The sequence below is a fragment of the Vicugna pacos genome, chromosome 10, assembly GCF_048564905.1.
Source record: "Vicugna pacos chromosome 10, VicPac4, whole genome shotgun sequence".
Classification (NCBI taxonomy): Eukaryota; Metazoa; Chordata; class Mammalia; order Artiodactyla; family Camelidae; genus Vicugna; species Vicugna pacos.
Window position 1 is genome coordinate 31605204 of NC_132996.1, and position 20371 is coordinate 31625574.

The 20371-nt window shown below is 34.1% G+C and overlaps 1 protein-coding gene and 1 pseudogene across 6 annotated transcripts in view; one reads left to right on the forward strand and one right to left on the reverse strand.

The window, feature by feature from the left end:
* The window catches only part of OVCH2 (ovochymase 2), a 127616-nt gene that overhangs the window by 19491 nt on the left and 87754 nt on the right, over nt 1-20371 (reverse strand). The gene's annotated exons all lie outside the window — the stretch shown is intronic.
* On the forward strand, nt 9353-10131 carry LOC102541612 (olfactory receptor 5P4-like; annotated as a pseudogene).

Below are 20371 nucleotides of genomic sequence, written 5' to 3' on the forward strand. Positions count from 1 at the left end.
TTCTTTTATAACTCTTTCACAACTCTACAATCTTATATTTTTTAAGTGAAGTATAGTTGACTTATAATATTATGTTAGTTTCAGATGTACAACATAGTGATTCAAAACTTTTATAGATTATACTCCATTTAAAGTTATAAAATAATGGCTATATTCCTTGTGCTGCACAGTATGTTCTTTTAGCTTATTTATTTTATATGTAGTAGTCTGTATCCCTTAATCCTCTACTCCTATATTGTCCCTCCCCTTTTCCCTCTCCTCACTAGTAACCACTAGTTTATTCTCCATATCTGTGAGTTTGTTTCTGTTTGGTTAGATCCATTCATTTGTTTTTTTCCCTTCATTATAAAATTTTCCATTGCTGGGGTACATTTACTACAATTGATGAAACAATACTGATACATTATTACTAACTAAATCTCATAGTTTATATTGGGATTCATTCTGTGTTGTACAACTATGTCAAGTATCCACCATTACAGTATCATACAGAATAGTTACTCTGCTCTGAAAACCCCATGCTCCACCTATTCATCACTCTCCCTGTCCCTCCCACACTCAAACCGAACCCTTGGCCAACACTGTTCTGTTTTTTAGATTCCGTATATAAGTGATAACACACAGTATTTGTCCTTCTCTGTCTGTGTCTGACTTATTTTACTAAGCATAATACTATCCAAGCCCATTCATGTTGCTGCAAATGGCAATATTTCATTCTTTTTTATGGCTGAGTTATATTTCATTTATCTATATCTATATCTATATTTATATCTCACACCTTATTTATCCATTCATCTGTTGATAAACACTCAGGTTTCTTCCATATCTTGGCAATTGTAAATAATGCTGCTATGAATTGATGGGGTGCATGTATCTTTTTAAATTAGTGATTTCATATTCTTTGGATATATACCCAGTAGTGGAATTGCTGGATCTATTTTTAGTTTTTAAAGAAAACTCCAGACTGTTTTCCACGGTGGCTGTACCAATTAAACACCAACAGCATACAAAGTTTCCCTTTTTTCCACATCCTCGCCGACATTTGTTATTTGTGATCTTTTTGACTATATCCATTCTGACAGGTGTGAGGTGATATTTCATTGTAGTTTTGATTTGCATTTCTCTAATAATTAGTGATGTTGAACATCTTTTCATGTACCTGTAGGCAACCTGTACATCTTTTTTGGAAAAATGTATATTCAGGCCTTGTGCCCATTTTCTAATTGGGCTGTTTGTTTTTTGGGTTTTTTTGATATTCAGTTATGTGAGCTGTTTATATATCTGGATATTAATCTCTTATTGGTCATATCATTTGCAACAATTTCTCCCATTTGGTAGACTGTCTTTTCATTTTGTTGATGGTGGTTTCTTTTGCTGTGCAAAAGCTTATAAGTTTAATTAGGTCCTATTTGTTAATTTTTGCTTTTGTTTCCTTTCCCTTAGGAGGCGGACCCAAAAGGATACTGCTACAATTTATCTCACAAAGTGTTCTGCATATATTTTCTTCCAGGAGTTTCATGGTTTTTGGTCTTAGATTAAGTCTTTGATACATTTTAGTTTATTTTTCATATATAGTGTGAGAAAATGTTCTAATCCCATTCTTTCGCATGTAGCTGTTCAGTTTTTCCAGCACCATTTATTGAAGAGATGTCTTGACCCCATTGTATATTCTTGCCTTCTTTGTTGTAGATTAATTGACCATAAGTGGGAGGTTTATTTCTGGGTTCTCTTTTCTGTTCCATTGGTCTTTGTGTGTTTTTGTGCCAGTACCATAATGGTTTGATGACTGTAGCCTTGTAATATAGTTTAAAATCAGGGGGTGTGACACCTCTAGCTTTGTTCTTTCTCAAGATTGTTTTAGCTATTCAGGACCTTTGTGTTTCCATACAAATTTTAGAATTATTTGTTCTAGTTCTGTGAAAAATTCTGTTGGTATTCTGATAGGGATTGCATTCAATCTGCAGATTGCCTTGGCTAGTTTGATCATTTTAACAATATTAATTCTTCCAATCCATGAACAAGATATATCTTTCATCTGTGCTATCTTCAATTTCTTTGTCAGTGTTGTACACTTTTCAGAGTATAGGCCTTTTAACTCCTTAGTTAGATTTATTCCTAGGTATTTTATTCTTTATGATGCAATGGTAAATGGGATTGTTTTCTTAATTTCTCTTTCTGATAGCTCATTGTTAGCATACAGAAATGCAACAGATTTCTGTATATTAATTTTGTATCCTGCAACTTTACCAAATTCATTGGTGAGCTATAATAGTATTTTGGTGGTCTTTAGCATTTTCTGTCTACAATCTTGTTTTGAAACAAATCCCAGGCATTATTTTATTTCACCTCTAAGCAATTCAGAACATGTCTTTCACATGCAAGGACTAATAAAAATATAACCACAATGCATTAGTAAACCAAAAAAATGATAATTATTTAATATCAAATATTTGCTGTTTGAATTTTCCCAATTGTATTATAAATTTTTTTCCACAACTGAGTTGAGTTAAAATCTAAAGAAGGTCTAACTATTTCATTTAGTTGTTATATATCATGACTTTTTAAGCTATAGCTTCCTTCTCTCTTGTTTGAGCAATTATTTTTGTGGAAGAAATTGGTTATTTAGTCCTCTAGAATTTTCTACATTATGTGTTTCACTGATTGCATCGCTATCCAGCTATTCCTTTTAATGTGTTCCCATAAACTCTGTGACCTGTGAACTGATAGGAAAATCTAGATAGAGTCTTGATCAGATTCAGCTTAGATTTTGGGCCATAAATTTTATAGCAGGGGTGTCTACTTCCTATTGCATCATACCATGAGGCACATAATATCTGGTTTCTTTTCTATGATTTTAAAATTAGTAAGTAGGTTCAGATTAATTCAATATAAAGTTCCTCACTTTTTTTACTTTATGATTTTCAAAAGCCCCTTTTCTTTCTTTTTTTGGTTTTCATTAATCACTAGTCTCCAAATTCATACAAAACAATGATGCATTTGCACAATTTCTCTCCTAAACTAGATTTCTATGGAAAAAATACAATCTCCTTTCTCCTTTTATGTTTGTGACATTTTGTTTTTCTTTGTTTGTTTTATTCTGAACTACTTTTTCTCTGGCTTTCTCACTAAACTACACCTCCCTTGACCCTCGTCCTCTATTGTATCACCAAAGTGTGATCTTCATAAACTCTAGTACCTAGGAGAAAGCTTTCAGAGTCTGAAGCATAACACAAAATTTTCATCTAGAATTTTTGAGCTAGTTATGTCTCTTCCATTTGCAAACACAATGCTTATACAACTTCCTTTCCTCTACCTTCTTCATTTCAGGGCATGGTTTTTTGTTGTTTTTTTTTTTTTTTTGCCTTTATAGGGTCCTGCTTTGGACAAATCCATATGATGGCATTTCCCTTTTTCTTCACTCATTCCTGATATGCTCACTTACGCCCAAGTTTATTTCTCTGCTATCCATACCCTATGCCTACTACTTCTGGGAACACTCTTCCCATTTTTCCTTTCCCCAATATTCCTGAAATTCCTGGGCATAACTAAACCTCTTCTCTTCCCTAGGATCCTCCCATTCATATTCTAAGACTGAATGTGAGGAAAGCAGAAGTACCTCTTCCTTTTTACAGTTTCCCTCTGTTACACCTCTCATTTCCAAATTATCTCTTCCTTTTTAGATTGAATTTTTAAAAACAATATCGTCTTGTTTTTGACTAGTTTCATGGCATTCTCTGCTTGACTTTAATTATTTTACAATTCAACTCAATCTCCACATTTGCTCACCTTCAGTTTCAAGTGTGTTTTCTCCTGTCCAACAGGGAAAACACAAGGCATCTATAAAGACAGAGTCAGTGACTCCCACCTAGGAATTGTATTAAAGTGGCAGTCTGAGAACGTACTGAGGCTTCCTGTTCTTGATCCACATTTATGATAAGACATGTGTAATAAATGACCTCATAGTAGTGCTGGAAAACCAGAAAGGGAAAGGGTATTTTTAATGGACCCAAATTATTAATATTCTTAGAAAGATAAAAAGCAGATGAAATCCCACCAGAAATTGATACAACATTGTAAACTGACTATACTTCAATTTTTTAAAATGCCATAAATGACCATTTGAGTAACAATGAAAAAGAAAGCAGATGAAATCCAATAAAAGGAAAGATGCCTATTAGGGGAAAACTGCTAGAAAAATTCTAGAGTGATAGAACTTTGGAGGCAGCAGCAAGAGTGAGAAGAAATCTCCTGGACAATATCAGGGTCATTTGGATTTCCAAATAGAAAAATTAGGTATTTGTTAATCCCTCCACTCCCCTTTACCCCTGGTAACAATTTTGTTTTTCACGTCTGTGAGTCTGTTTCTGTCCTGTAAATAAGTTGGTCTCTTTTTTTTTTTTTAGATTCCACTTATAAATTATATCATATGGTATTTTTTTCTTTCTTTCTGGCTTCCTTCACTTAGTATGACAATCTTCATGTCCATCAATGTTGCTGTAAATGACGTTATTTTATTCTTTTTTATAGCTGAGTAGCATTCTTTTGTATAAATATACCACAACTTCTCTATCCAGTCATCTGTTGATGGACATCTAAGTTGCTTCCATGTCTAGGCTGTTGTAAATAGTGCTGCTATGAACACTGGGGTGCATGTGTTTTTTCAAATTAGAGTTTATTCTGGATGTATGCTTGGGAGTGGGACTCCTGGATCACAGGGTAAATCTACTTTTAGTTTTTTAAGGAATCTCCATACTGTTTTCCATAGTGGCTATACCAAACTACATTCCCACCAACAGTGTAGGAGGGCTCCTTTTTCTCCACATCCTCTCCAGCATTTATCATTTGTGGATTTTTTAATGATGACCATTCTGACTGGTGTGAGGTGATACCTCATTGTAGTTTTGATTTGCATTTCTCTGATAATGAGCGATATCAAGCATTTTTTCATGTGCCTATTTGGCCATTTGTATGTCTTCATTGGAGAATTGCTTGTTTAGGTCTTCTGCCCATTTTGAATTGGGTTTTTGTTGTTGTTGTTGTTGTTAAGCTGTATGAGCTGTTTATAACTCTGGAAATTAAGCCCTTGTCAGTCTCATCATTTGCAAATATTTTCTCCCATTCCATAGGTTGTCTTTTTGTTTTGCTTATGGTTTCCATTGCTGTGCAAAAGCTTATAAGTTTAATGAGGTCCCATTTGTTTATTTTTGCTTTTATTTCCATTGCCTCAGTAGTTAACTGAGGAGTGAGGGAATATGTACCCTCAGATACTACAGGTGGAAAGCAAATCAACATAGATATTTTTAAAGGGTTTATAAAATGTACAATTTACATGGAAGTTATAGCAGTGTTAAACATTTATATACCTAATAATACAGCGTCTAAATGTTTAAAGGAAAATCTGATAGGAATATGAGAAATGGAAAAATCTGCAATCATAATGCAAGACTTTTAGAACTTGATAGGTCAAATAAACAACTAAAAAGTAAGTCTAATCTAATAGATTTTTAGTATAAAACATCATGCAAAAATAATGCAGTTTTCTTTAAGTGTAATTTGGCAGTATCAGAATTTAAGTCCTGCAAACCTTTTAACTCAGCAATTCAAATTCTTAGAATACATCCAAGAGAACTACTGATATACAAGCACAGTGAAGCACTAACAGGGGTATAGCTAAATAAATACTTGTTAAATGCTCTGGAATACTATGAGCCATTGCAAAGAATGAAGGCAATTAATGTATACTCACATGGAGCTGTCTAGAAATATTTTTGAATAAAGAAAAGCAATTTCAGAGCAGTACAAATAGTAACATTGCTTATGAAAAACCACGAAAAAATCAGGAACAAGGAAGAGATTCTTGGCTTATCTAGAAAGGGAAGGTTGGGATGGAGATGATAATGGGGTGGGGAAAGGAAGGAATACCTCTGATAACTGGATCTCCATCTATCCCAAGAGTCCAGGATTTGAGGGAGAAACTATGATTAGTGGGAAATGCCATGGCTCATTAAATTGTGGGTCACTTTGACACAGAGAAAAGCATTTGACTCTTTGTGCAGCTTCCACAGGTGCAATTAAACAGGAACCGAGGACAGTGCTCAAGGAAACATTTTCAGGCACCTGGTCATGACTACTTCTCAGGGATATCTCAGATGATCACAGCATAGCCCATATTAGTTGTATTAGTCCAAATCAAGTTTCAAACCTAATTAGATTTTTGCAATTATAATAATTGTATAAAAATAATGAAGAGACTAAATGAAGCCCCTGAGACCTTAATAAATATCTCAGCCAGCACAATGGTGTAGGAATATGTAAACACATCTAGTTTTCTTAATCTCAATGGATTTTCTCCCATTGGATTTTCAATTAAATGTTAACAAACCTGTGCACCCCTGATGCCAAGGTACTTCCGGTTTTACATTTCAAATGTTCCTAAATCCTGCAAAAATAAGCCCTGTTGTACAAAGGTGATTCCTGGAATTTGTCCCCATCATAATATTAGACCAGCAGGTAACAGTCATTCATTGTTATTGATTTATAAGTGTCCTTTGCATTTGTAGTGGAAGCTATAGTTGCTTATTTGAAGGGATTCTTATTTATGGATCATCCACTCATTGCCATTCATTGCTAGATATATTAACATATACCATTCAACACAGTGACAATTGGAGGTAAATGTTATTATTACTCCAATTTTTAAAATAAGGAAATTGAGTCTCAGAGGGGTTATGTAACTTTTCCAAGATCACCTAGTCAGTAAGTGGCAGACCTGGAATTTATCCCTAGAGCTTTCGGCTCTGAAATCTTTTCTTTTCACCTCAGCACTGTACGTCATGTTTTCCATGTCACACTGGCATTCATGTCATATTCTGAATTCATTTGAGTCTTCCATGTATATATTTCTCATAAAAATATAAAATTTATTCCAGATTTGTGTCTTTTGAACTTCTGACACAATCCTATAACTAATTAATGAAGCCAGAGACTTAGCTTTCTTACATTATTGTAACAAGTTAATTCATATGAGCAATTGATTATGAGCACTGGCTTAATCATCACTTCAAAGATACAAGTTTTTCATAGTCAAGTAAGAACTGGGTAAGAATAGTGTATTGGTAGTTATTTACCTGTATACTTAGTAAAAGAAGAATTTTAATGTTGGAATCTTTTAAAAAGTAGAAAATATTCCAGTTGGCAATTCAAGAGTCTACACATGATTAACTCTGTTCCTTTAAAAAACAATGATGTTTCTTCCCCCTCAAGTAGTAGGCTTCTGATATTTGATAGTAGCACTTCTGAAGTATTATTTGATAATTGATAGTATTTGTTGATTTTTTTCACTCTTTGGTACTAGCTTTTTCAGTAGTCTGGCTTGTTTCTTATTTTTTTATTTTTTTTATTGATTTATGATCATTTTACAATGTTGTGTCAAATTCCAGTGTAGAGCACAATTTTTCAGTTATACATGAACATATATATATTCATTGTCACATTTTTTTCTCTGTGAGCTACCATAAGATCTTGTGTATATTTCCCCGTGCTATACAGTATAATCTTGTTTACCTAGTCTACAATTTTGAAATCCCGTCTATCCCTTCCCACCCTCCACCCCCTTGGCAACCACAAGTTTGTATTCTATGTCTATGAGTCTGTTTCTGTTTTGTATTTATGCTTTGTTTTTGTTTTTGCTTTTTAGATTCCACATATGAGTAATCTCATATGGTGTTTTTCTTTCTCTTTCTGGCTTACTTCACTTAGAATAACATTCTCCAGGAGCATCTATGTTGCTGCAAATGGCATTATGTTGTTGTTTTTATGGCTGAATAGTATTCCCTTGTATAAATACACCACATCTTCTTTATCCAGTCATCTGTTAATGGACATTTAGGCTGTCTGCATGTCTTGGCTATTGTAAATAGTGCTACTATGAACATTGGGGTGTAGGTGTATTTTTGAAGTAGGGTTCCTTCTGGACATATGCCCAGGAGCAGGATTACTGGACCATATGGTAAGTCTATTCCTAGTCTTTTGAGGAATCTCCATACTGTTTTCCACACTGGCTGCACCAAACTGCATTCCCACCAGCAGTGTAGAAGGTTCCCTTTCCTCCACAGCCTCTCCAGCATATGCCATTTGTGGACTTTTGAATGATGGCCATTCTGGCTGGTGTGAGGTGATAACTCATCGTAGTTTTGATTTGCATTTCTCTGATAATTAGTGATACTGAGCATTTTTTCATGTGCCTGTTGATCATTTGTATGGTGAAATGACTTTCTAGTATTTTTTTCATTTAAGTATTACTCTTTTGATCTCATGTGGATGGCATAACATATGCATGTAGGCATCTTGTCAACATATTCTAATATACAACATTTTCATACTTGATTATGAAATGTCTGATTTTGTTAGGTCCGCACAGTGCCTAAATTACAACTAGTGATCCACAGTGGAATTATTTCTCACAATGCTCTTGGGATTAAACTCTACAGATAGCTTCCATTACAGCCAATCCATAATTGTATTAATCAGGGTAGGTGATGTTATGTTCTTCTCACAAATTAACCCTGGCAACTCAGTGTGGTCTAATACAACATAGATTTATTTCTGGCTTCCAGTATGCTCTCTGTTCTCCATATTCCCTCAAATCCCAGGCTGATAGGAAATTCCATTATCTTATAATTGTATCATGCAGAATATATCACTGTGGAAGAGGAAGAGAGAGTTGTCCACTGGTAATTTAATTTGATCCAGAAGAGAAACAAAGCATTTCCTCTCATAGCCCATTGGCATGTACTATTCGCAGTCTTACCTAACTGCGAGGGGACTTTGACTTCTGGTTCTCATCAAATTCCCAAAACATCATTGCTGTAAGTGTTCATTCAACAACCTGAATTGATCAAATGATGCAAATGTGAGTGCCAACTGTGTTCTGATCTGAATCAATGGTCCCTTTGTGAGTATCTCTACCTTAAGATAATGGACATTAATATTCTCAAATCATGCACAATGTAAATGTATTTGGAAACATGTTGTAAAGTGTAAGAATTAGACAAAAGAGAGATCAATGTGTTGATTTTCTGACAGGTTGGCTGGTAAAGTAAGTATATTAATTATAAGCCCATTTAATTTATTCTAATACCCACTGGTTTTTATTTCAATAGGCATCATTCCAAATAAGATGAAGACTGGAAACCAAACAATGATGACAGAATTCATTATTTTGGGGTTAACAGAGCATCCTACACTTCGTTCCATCTTCTTTGTGGTTTTTCTAGGAATCTATATTGCTACCATATTAGGCAATGTCAGCATAATTATATTAATCCAAAGAAGCCCTCAGCTTCACACCCCGATGTACCTTTTACTCAGCCATTTGGCCTTTCTGGACATTGGGTACTCCTCATCAGTCACACCTATTATGATTGTGAGTTTCCTAAAAAAGGGAACTACCATCCCTGTTGCTGGCTGCATAGCCCAGCCTGGCTCTGATGTTATCTTTGGAACAGCTGAGTGCTTCCTGCTGACAGCCATGGCCTATGATCGCTACGTGGCCATCTGCTTCCCACTCCTCTATACACATGTCTCCCAGTGTCTGCATCATCTTATTGGTCGCTTCCTATCTGGGAGGATGTGCAAATGCTTCATCATTTACTGGATGTTTATCGAGCTTGACTTTCTGTGGACCGAATAAAATCAATCATTTCTTCTGTGACCTTCCACCACTAGTGAAGCTCTCATGTACCCATATTTATGTTGCTGAAATATCTCCTGCCATCTCAGCTGGGTCAATCATTGTAATCACACTGTTTACCATAACTGTTTCATATCTGCACACCCTCCACTCGATCCTGAAGATGCACACAACAGAGGGAAGGCACAAGGCTTTCTCTACTTGTACTTCCCCACCTCACTGCAGTCACTCTGTTTTATGGGACAGTCACATTTGTTTATGTCATATCGAAGTCAAGCCATTCACCTGACCATATTAAAGTGGTGTCCGTCTTCTACACAGTGGTGACCCCCATGTTGAACCCCCTCAACTACAGTCTGAGGAACAAAGACGTGAAAGAGGCCGTGAGAAAACTGATGGCTAGCATGCGAGGACATCCACTTCAAAGGCAGGTATCTTGAAGAAACAGTGCCAGTCACATAACTAGATAAAGAGCCAAGTTGCCCCCAGCCCCAAATCTCCTTAGATAACTGACCATTCAGACCACTTGTATTTTCTCTTCCCATGCTGTAAATTTCTGCTCTTATATTTTTAAGTCACCAATAAAGAGTGAGGGTATGAAACCCTAGGCCCCCACCCTCAACCCTAATAAAGCAGAACCCTAGTATCTCTCTCTTTCTCTATTCCATGACCCTGTGTGGCCCCAGCTGTATAACTTCCAGGACTTGTAAGTAATCAGCCTTGTCTCTTTCAAAATTTCCTGATGGTTATTGCTAAGCGCATCTTGCAATAAGAACCACAAGGGCTGGTCCAGGATATGAAGACAAACTGGAAGGAGCTGGCTTAAAGAAGTCCCAGTAACTCAGCACTCTGGTAGATGAAGTTATGTATCCACAGTTCTCAGAAAGGATAACACCATAGATTCCAGGTTAGACATCATTTTTTACAATGAAACAGGCAGTGTTCACTTTCATGTCCCTGGGCCTCTTACGTTAAGCATTTAAAAATCTATTTATCACCTACTCATATGTCCTTTTTTTGTATAATGTATTGTCAGGTCTTTTGTCAATTTTATTCTCAGACTGTACTTTTCTTACTGATTTGTTGTTATAATCTGTCTTCAAGTCGTTTTGTCAGATTTATACATTAAAGGTATACCCTCCCTTTGAAGTATGCTGTGTCACTCTCTTTATTGTATCCTTGATGAACAAAAAATTTTAATTAAAATGATCTAATTTATCAATGTTTTCTTTAATGTTTAATATTTTAGTGAAACTTCAAGATATCTTTGCCTAATCCAAGGTCATAAAGACATTCTCTATTTTATCTTCTAGAGGCTTTATACTTCTGAAACTCAGGACTGAGCAGCAATTTTAGGTATTTTTGTTTCATCTATGAATTCAGAAAAGGCAAAGTCCACACATCTATTTACTGTGAGGCTGTGCGGGACTAAGTGGTTTCTCTTTTATTGCTAGCTCCTCCTCTGCTGCTGCTTTCTAGGAAAAATCATTGTAGCATAAGAGAAGGGAATTTTGGGGTGAAATGATTTGTTTTTGCATTTGGGTTTCTTCCAAATTTCTATCTGTCCAGACAATTTACATTGTCATCCAAAAACTGGCTGATTCATTCTCATCCCTTCAAAGTGTCTCTGTAAGACAGACAAGACCGCAGGTAGGCAAACTGCCACATTTCTCTGCTCGCCTATGTGGATGTCAGTTCTTCAAGGCTTTCTTGAATCCTCTACTCCTGGTTCATTGACTATGTAAGTGTGATTTTCATTTCATTGAGATTTGTCCTGTTGCCATATGATAAAAGGTTTTTCATATCCTTCTATATCCTAATTCAGAGATGTAAGTACCACTTTGATTAAGTTGTGAATGTTAAATCAATGTAGATTTTCTGGAATAAACACAACTTTAGTTGCTTTTTTATCCATTTTATTATCACTAGGTTTGATTTGCTAATTATTTGGTTTAGGATGTTTGCATCCATGTGCATGAGAGAATTTGGCTTAACATTTTCCATTCTTGAAATGAAGTTTTCAGGTGGGAGTATTAAAATATAAAAATGATTCAGAAAGTGTTTCTTTGTTGTCTTTTCTCGGAAGAACATTTTACAGGATTAGTGATATTTATACCTGTGATATTTGTAAAACTTCAACAGTGAAGCCATCTGGGCCTTCCATTTTGTGGAAAAGTTTTTCACTATAAGACTCACTTTTATTAATGAAAAAAGGAATATTCAGTTTCTCAATTTCTTTCTTGTCATTTTTGGTAAGATATTCTTCCAAGTGGTTTTCCAATTCCTTTACATTTCAAAATTATATCTTATTTTTACTTTCTGTAGGATTTATAATGTTGTTCCCATTTCATTCCAATATTGTACTTTCTACATATCTTTTTTGAGTTTTTTTCTATATATCTTATTAATAAACCTTAGTGGTTTATCAATTTTATTAGCATTTTTAAAGGATGAAATTTTGATTTGTGCTTTTCTATACTGTACATCAATTTTCTATTTTATAAATGTATATTCATCTCTATTATTTTCTTCTTTTTGGGGGTTTAATTAGAAGTTTTCTATTTAAATTCTTGAGAAGGCTTGAGAAAGACACTTACATAATAGTTTCCATTCTTTTTTTTTTGCAATATGCAAAATTTCCTTATAGTCATTGCATTAGCAGTGTCCAATAAGATTTAATATGTTACATTTTAGCTAATATCTAATCTAGCTAACACTTCTAATTCTTATCATGATTTCTTTCTTGACTTTTGTATTATTTACAAATATGTTGTTTATTTTCCATAATTTTGGGAATGTTCAAGTTATATTATTGACAAAAGACATGCTCTGAAACATTTAAATACCTAAAAAAATTTTAAGACTGAATTTGTGGTCAATTTTTATAGTAAAGATATTATCAGCTTAAAAATAGACTGTTATAACTATAAGAAATTTCATATAAGTTCCTTAGTTACCACAAAGAAAATACTATAAAATATTTACAAAAGAAAAAGAGAAAGGAATCAATATCAATTAAACACACAAACACACACACACAATGAGACAAAGAAAGACAGTAAGACAGAAAAAGTGGGACAAAATAACTATCAGATAAACCAAAAATAGTTAAAGAATGGAAACAGTAAATCCTCCATCAATAACTACCTTAAATGTAAATGGACTAAACTCCCCAATAAAGACACAGAATAGCTGAATAAATTTAAAAATGAAGATCCAACTGTATGCTATTTATAAGAAACTCACTTTAGTGGCTCTAATACCACACAAAGAAGACTTTAAGTCAAAAAGACTTTGTCTCTAGAAACAAAGAATATTATTACTTAATGATAAAAGGATTATCAACAGGAAACATAATAATTGTAAATATAAATACTCTCAACATCAAAACACCTAATTATAGGAAAAAATATTGATAGATCTGAAAGGAGAAATTGATGACAATATAATTATGGTAAGATATTTAAATACCTCAATTTCAATAATGGATAGAACATCCAGACAGAAGATCAATAAAGAAATAGTGGATTTGAACACTATAGATCAAATGAAACTAACAGATATATACAGGACTTTTTACCAAACAGCAAAAGGAAACACATTCTTCAGGACTGATCACATATCAGAACACCAAAAGTTCTTAACAAATTCAAGATGATTGAAGTTATACTGAGTATCTTTTCCAACCACAATGGCACAAAACTTGAAATCAGTAACAGCAAGAAAAGAGGGAAAACTCACAAATACATGGAAGCTAAATAACTCACTCTTCAACAACCACTGAGTCAAAGAGGATATCAAAAGGGAATATAAAAATATCTTGAGACAAGTGAAAAGGGAAATGCAATTTACAAAACTTACCATATGCAGCTAAAGCAGTACCAAAAGAGACATTTATAGTGATAAACATCTATATTAAAAAAGAAGAAACATTTTAAATAAACAACCTAACTTTACATTTCAAGGAATTAGAAAAAGAAGAAAAAACTAAACCCAACATTAGCAGAAGAGATAATAAATATCGCAGCAGAAATAAATCAAATGGAGAATAGAAAAATAATTTTAAAAGCCCACAAAACTAAGAGTTGGATTTTGAAAAAATAAAATAGACAAATCTGTAGCTAGACTAAAGTAAAAAGAGGGCTCAATAAATAAAATCATAAATGAAATTAGAAACATTAAATAGATGCCTCAGAAGTAAAAAGTATCATAAGGGATTATATAAACAATTATGTGTGAATGAATTGGATAGCCCAAAAGAAATGCATAAATTTCTAGAAACATATGACCTATTAAGATTGGATAGAGAAGAAATAGAAAGTTAAAACAGAACTACCATATGATCCAGCAATCCCACTTCTGTACATACATCGGAAGGAAATGGAAACATTATCTCAAAGGGATACATGCCTTCCCATGCTTACTGCAGCATTATTCACAATACTGAAGACTCGAAAGTAAACTAAGTGTCCATCAACAGAAGAATGGATAAAGAATATCTGATATAAATATCAGAATGTGTACACAAACACAAACACAAACACAATGGAATATTATTCAGCCGTAAAAAGACATCCTGCCTTTTGGGACAACATGGATGGAACTTGAGGGCATTATGTTAAATGAAGTAAGTCAGATGGAGAAAGACAAATACTATATGTTCTCACTTACATGTGGAATTGAAAGAAATTAATAGAAATAGAGAGTAGAAAGAGGTTGTCAGGGACTGGGTGTAGGGGGAATAGTAAGGTGTTGGCCAAAGGATACAGACTTCCAGCCATAAGATGAATAAGTTCTGGGGATCTTATGTGGAGCATGGCGACTCTAGTTAACAGCACTGTATTACATACTTGAAAATTGTTAAGAGAGCAGAACTTAAATGTTCTCATCACATACACACAAAAAAGATAATTATGCAAGGGGCCAAAGGTGTTAATTAACCATATTGTGGTAACCATTTTGAAATATATATGTGTCTCAAACTATCACACTGTACATCTTAAACTTACATATGTTAGAGGTCTATAATCTCTCAATAAATCTGGGAAATAAAGAGAAAAAGAAAGCCCAAACAGGCCAATAACATACAAAGAGATTGAATCAGTAATCAAAAACTTCACAACAGAGAAAGGTCCAAGACAATTTGCTTCATGGGTAAATTCTATTAAACAATCAAAGAAGAATTAATTCTAATTCTACTTAAACTCTTCCAAAAAACAGAGTAAGAGAGATCACCTTCAAATTCATTTTAAGAGTACAGCATCACCTCAAAAACAAATCCATATAAAAACACCACAAGAGCCAACCTCTTCATGACTATCCTAATGACCCTCCCTGGAAATTTCAGCACAAGATTTTCCTCTAAGATCAGAAACAAGGCAGCAATGTTCAATCTTTTTTTCTTTTCTTGATGTGTAGTCAGTTTACAATGTTGTGTCAATTTTGGGTGTACAGCATAATAGTTCAGTCATACATATACATACATATATTCGTTTTCATATTCTTTTTCATTATAGGTTACTACAAGATATTGAATATAGTTCCCTAAACAATGTTCAAACTTGCCACATCTGTTCAACATTGTATTGGAGCCTTAGCCAGGGCAATTAGACAAGGAAAAACAAAAGCATCCAGATCAAAAAGAATTAAAATTGTCCCTGTTTGCAGACAGTATGATTTTATATAGAAAAAACTCAAAAAAGTCATCAAAAAATGCTAAAACTAATAAATTCAATAAAGTTGCAAGATACAAAATCAACTATAAAAATCATTTTCATTTCTATACAATAACAGTGATCTGAAAAGGAAATTAGGAAACAATCCCATTTACAATAACACCAAAGAGAAAAAAATACCTAGAAATAAACTTAACTAAAGAAATGAAAGATTTGTATACTAAAACAACAAAATATTGATAAAAGAAATTAAACAAAACTCAAACAAATGTAAACACATTTTGTATTCTTGGGTTTGAAGATTTAATATTTCTAAAATATCCATTCTATCCAAAGTAGATTCAATGCATCCACATCAAAACCCCAATGGAATTTCTTTTACAGAAGTATAAAAAATAATTCTAAAGTTCATATACAACCACAAATAAACCCAAATAGCCAAAAATAATCTTGAGAAAAAAAGGATAAAGCTGTAGGCATCACACTTGCTGATTCCAAACTATATTACAAAGTTACAGTGCTTAAAACAGTATGGTACTGACATAAAGACAAAATACAGATCAATGAATAGAATAGTGAGCAAAAATAAACTCATGCATATACAGCCAAGTAATTTTTGACAATCACTTCAAGAATATACAGTGGGGAAAGGATATCTTCTTCAATAAATGATGCTGGGGAAACTGGATATCCACATGCAAGAGAATAAAATTGACAATTATCTTAAAATAAAGAAAAGATTAACTCAGATTAAAGACTTAAATGTAAGACCTAAAATTGTAAGAATAAAACCTCTAGAAGAAAACATAGGGGAGAAGATTCATGTCATTGGTCTTGGCAATGATTTCTTTGATATCTCACCAAAAGTATAGGCAATAAAAACAAAAATAGACAAGTGGGGTTACATTAAACTAAAAAGCTTCTGCAAAGCAATGGAAACAATCAACAGAGTGAAAAGGCAAGTATAGAATAAGAGAAAATATTTTCAAACTATCTTTCTGATAAGGGGTTAATTTCCAAAATGTATAAGGAACTCATATAACTCTACAGCATAAAAACTAATAACTCAATTTAAAAATGGACAAAGACTTAAATAGACATTTTTCCAAAGACACAGAAATGGCCAACAGGTATATGAAAAAGTGCTCAACATCACTAATCATCAAGTAAATGCAAATCAAAACCACAATGAGATATCATTTCACATATATAGGATGGCTATTACAAAAAAGAAAAAAAAAGACAAGTGTATGCAAGGATGTGGAGAAAGAGAAAAAAAACTTTTGTACATTTTTGCTGGGAATGCAAAATGCTGCAGTTGCTATGGACAACAGTATGACGTTTCCTCAAATAATTAAAAATAGAACTACCATATGATCCACTAACCTCACCTCTAGATATTTACCTAAAAGACCTCAAAAAGGTACTGATTAGCACTCCCATGTTCACTGTAGCACTATTCACAATAGCCAAGATGTGGAATATTATGGTCTTAAAAAAAGAAAGAAATTCTTCAATATGTGACAACATAGATGGACCTGGAGAACACTGTGCTAAGTGAAAATAAGCCAGTCACAGGAGGACAGTACCACATGATTCCACTTTACAAGGTATCTAAAATAGTTGAATTCATAGACTCAGGAGTGGAATGATGGTTGCCAGGGGTTGAGGTTAGACTGAAATGAGGAGTTGCTAACCAACAGGCATAAAGTTTCATTTAAGCAAGGTGAATAAGATCTACTCAGCCATGAAAATAATGAAATAATGCCATGTGCAGCAACATGGATGGACCTAGAGATTATCATATTAAATGAAGTAACTCAGACAGAGAAGGACAAATATTATATAATGTTGCCTATATGTGGAATCAAAAAAAGTTACAAATTTTATTTACAAGCCAGAAATAGACTCATGGTCATAGAAAACAAACTGTGATTCCCGAGGGGAAAGGGGAGAGGAGGGATATATTAACAGTTTGGGATTAACAGATACACACTACTATATATAAAACAGATAAACAACAAGAACCTACTGTACAGCACAGGGAACTATATTCAATTTCTTGTAATGTTCTGTAATGGAAAAAATCTGAAAAAATATATGTATGTATATGTATAACTGAACCACTTTGCTGTACAGCTGAAACTAATATTGTAAATTGACTGCACTTCAATAAAAATAAGGATTAAAAAAGATGAATAAGTTCTAGAGATCTGCTGTAGAACACCATACCTATAGTTAACCATAGTGTATTGTACACTTAAGAGGACAAGTCTCATCTAAGTGCTCTTACCACAATAAAATAAATACCAAAAAATAGATCATTCATTTATTCACTTGTTCATTCATTCATTTAGTACTGCTAGGTACCAGGCACTCTGTAATGTTCTAAGAATAGTGTTGAACAAGGCAGAGGCGACCCCTCCCTTGTGGAAATTGTAGGATAGTACATAAAAATACATTATGCAATTATTTGCTCCAGTGCCTATATAATTAAAAGTATGTAAGTGCAAAACATATTTCAAGGTTCTTTGAAATTGTTTGCCAGGAGAATATGACTCAGTCTAGTGTGAAGAGGAGATTTCAATAGTGAAATAAATTTAAACCCAAGAACTAAGGTGACTAGAAGTTAGTCTTCCATTGGAAGAGGGTGGAGTGATGAAGACAGCTATACAACAGTTTGCAGTTGGGTAAAGATAGAAATGTGGGAGTATCTATCTCTAAGTCATAGCACAGTGTCTGATACATAGAAAGATTTTTTTTAATTGTTTAACACTAATTTAACGAACATCTACTTAGTGCCTTCTATATTCCCAACACTGCATCATTGAAGAGGGATACAAAAATTGTGTCATAGACACTGCACTTCCACACTAGGGAAAGAATAAGATCCACAGCTATAATGGGCATTAATCAAATGGCATAAACAAAATGTTAGGAGGATGGCAGGGGTGAAGGGAACTGAATTCTCCCAGATGTCATCTGGAAAGGTTTTGTAACATTCATTAGTCACAGTTGGGCTTCCTTAGAACCTAAAGGAGCTGTGTCTTTCTGGGACTGATGGAACCTTGTAGCAGGTCCATTTCCTAACTTGTTGGAGTTGAGGTGTGTGAGCTGTTCGAGCCTCCTAATGTGGATTATCAGGCTTATCTTTGTTCTGATGGCTACTGATCTATAGGCTCCCTCAAGCCCAGAACCAAAGGAACCTGACCTTCAATCTAGAGAATGTTCTGCTATGTGGCTGTGGTTCAAGAACACAGCCAGAATCAATTGTGGACATGTGTCTTTGACAACCTGCTAGTCATTGTGGCATCTGCGTGTGACAAGGTCATAAGAAAAGTGTTAGTGCAAGCTTCATTGTTCTACTAGAAAGTATACATGTTGATGGATCCACGGTTGGCAATGGGGAGAAAGAAGATGGTGTATGTGAGAAATGTCTACTGCCAACAAGCCAGGTGTGTATCTCAAGTGTTCTAGTGCAAATCTATAACATATATGGAAAATTCATATGATTTAAAAATGTATGCCACTTATGTTGATAATAATACTGCGGTTCCATTGGATGCATATTTGTAAACTAAATCGTACCAGCAACCCCAAATTATCTCCAAACATAGGTGACATGAAAATCTGGACCACTGAATATAGCCATGTTTCAGAAATGCCACAAATTGTCACAGCCATATTAGTCATGTTGACCTAATCATCAACTCCAATGATAGTAAAATGTTTTTCAATTTGATTAAAATGAAATTTTTAGTTTTTTCCATTTAATTAAAAATAACTGGAATTTCAGGGTATTTAGAAAATATTTTATTCACACACTTTACATAATCATGTTACATGCTATTTATCTGTCCCAGCAGATGTATACATGTAATTTCTCTATCCCAGTGGATTCTCAGTTTGGTTTTCCAAAACAAGTGAAATAATTAATTTGTAATTACAAATGAAGTAGGTGATTTGGGCCTTATCCCCAATGACACAGACCTCACTTAAATGTGCCCTTGCTGTACAGCAACAATTCCTTGGAGACTACTGGTAGTGTTGCAGAGGATGTATCACTAGTTCACACTTGTCCGTTTTTAAGGACACAGACATATTTGATTTTCTCCTATGTCCCAGAAATTACAAGTTGATCATTTCAAGCAAACTATTAGTAACTGAGCATTTATTTGTTGCATAAACAGTGTTTGGAGCTTTCACTCACTTCATATAATTTAACACAAGAACCGCATGAGGTATATACTGTCTCCTTTTTACAGGTAAGGAAACAAGAGCAAACTTTTTTTTATAACTTGCCTGTGATTTCAGAGACAGTGAGAGGCAGAGCTAGAAACTGATTTCAGATTTGCATGGCTTCAAAGTCCATGGGATTCTGCACGTCCCTTTGCCTTCCCTGCTGGCACTCATATACAACTTCGAAAACATTTGTGTCTTTCATACATCTATTTTCTTTAAAAATACAAAATTCATTTTTGGCTTGGGTCTTTGTCTAGTTAAAAGAGCCAGAACTTGATCATTCAGATACATAATTCTAGTAACTAGTCATGCTATATAGTATACTATTGCCATGATTCACATGTAACATTGAGTAAAATGTGCGTGGTTGCTGATAGTTATGTGTGTATGTTTACTTAATTCTCCTTAAGATACAAGTTCTTGAAAAATTATTCATAAGAATATGTTGGTATTTAAATTAGAGGAGTCACGGGAATGACTAAGGATAATGAACATATTCTCCCCTGCCCTTCATCATGTGATCTATTTTAAAGTAAAGGAGTATTATTTTGAAATGCTAACCTTTCTTTCAGTCTAATTTTCTAGCTTTCCTAGATGGCTACTTCTATTCCTCCCTCCCTAACTACACTTTCCTCCTGTTCTCATCATATGCCCCCACTTCTTACTTCTCTATTGTTGCTTAATGGAAGTGATGAAACTAAAACTTAATTAATCCAGGTCCCAAATGTTCACTTTCCATTTAATCCTGGTCCATAAAAATACC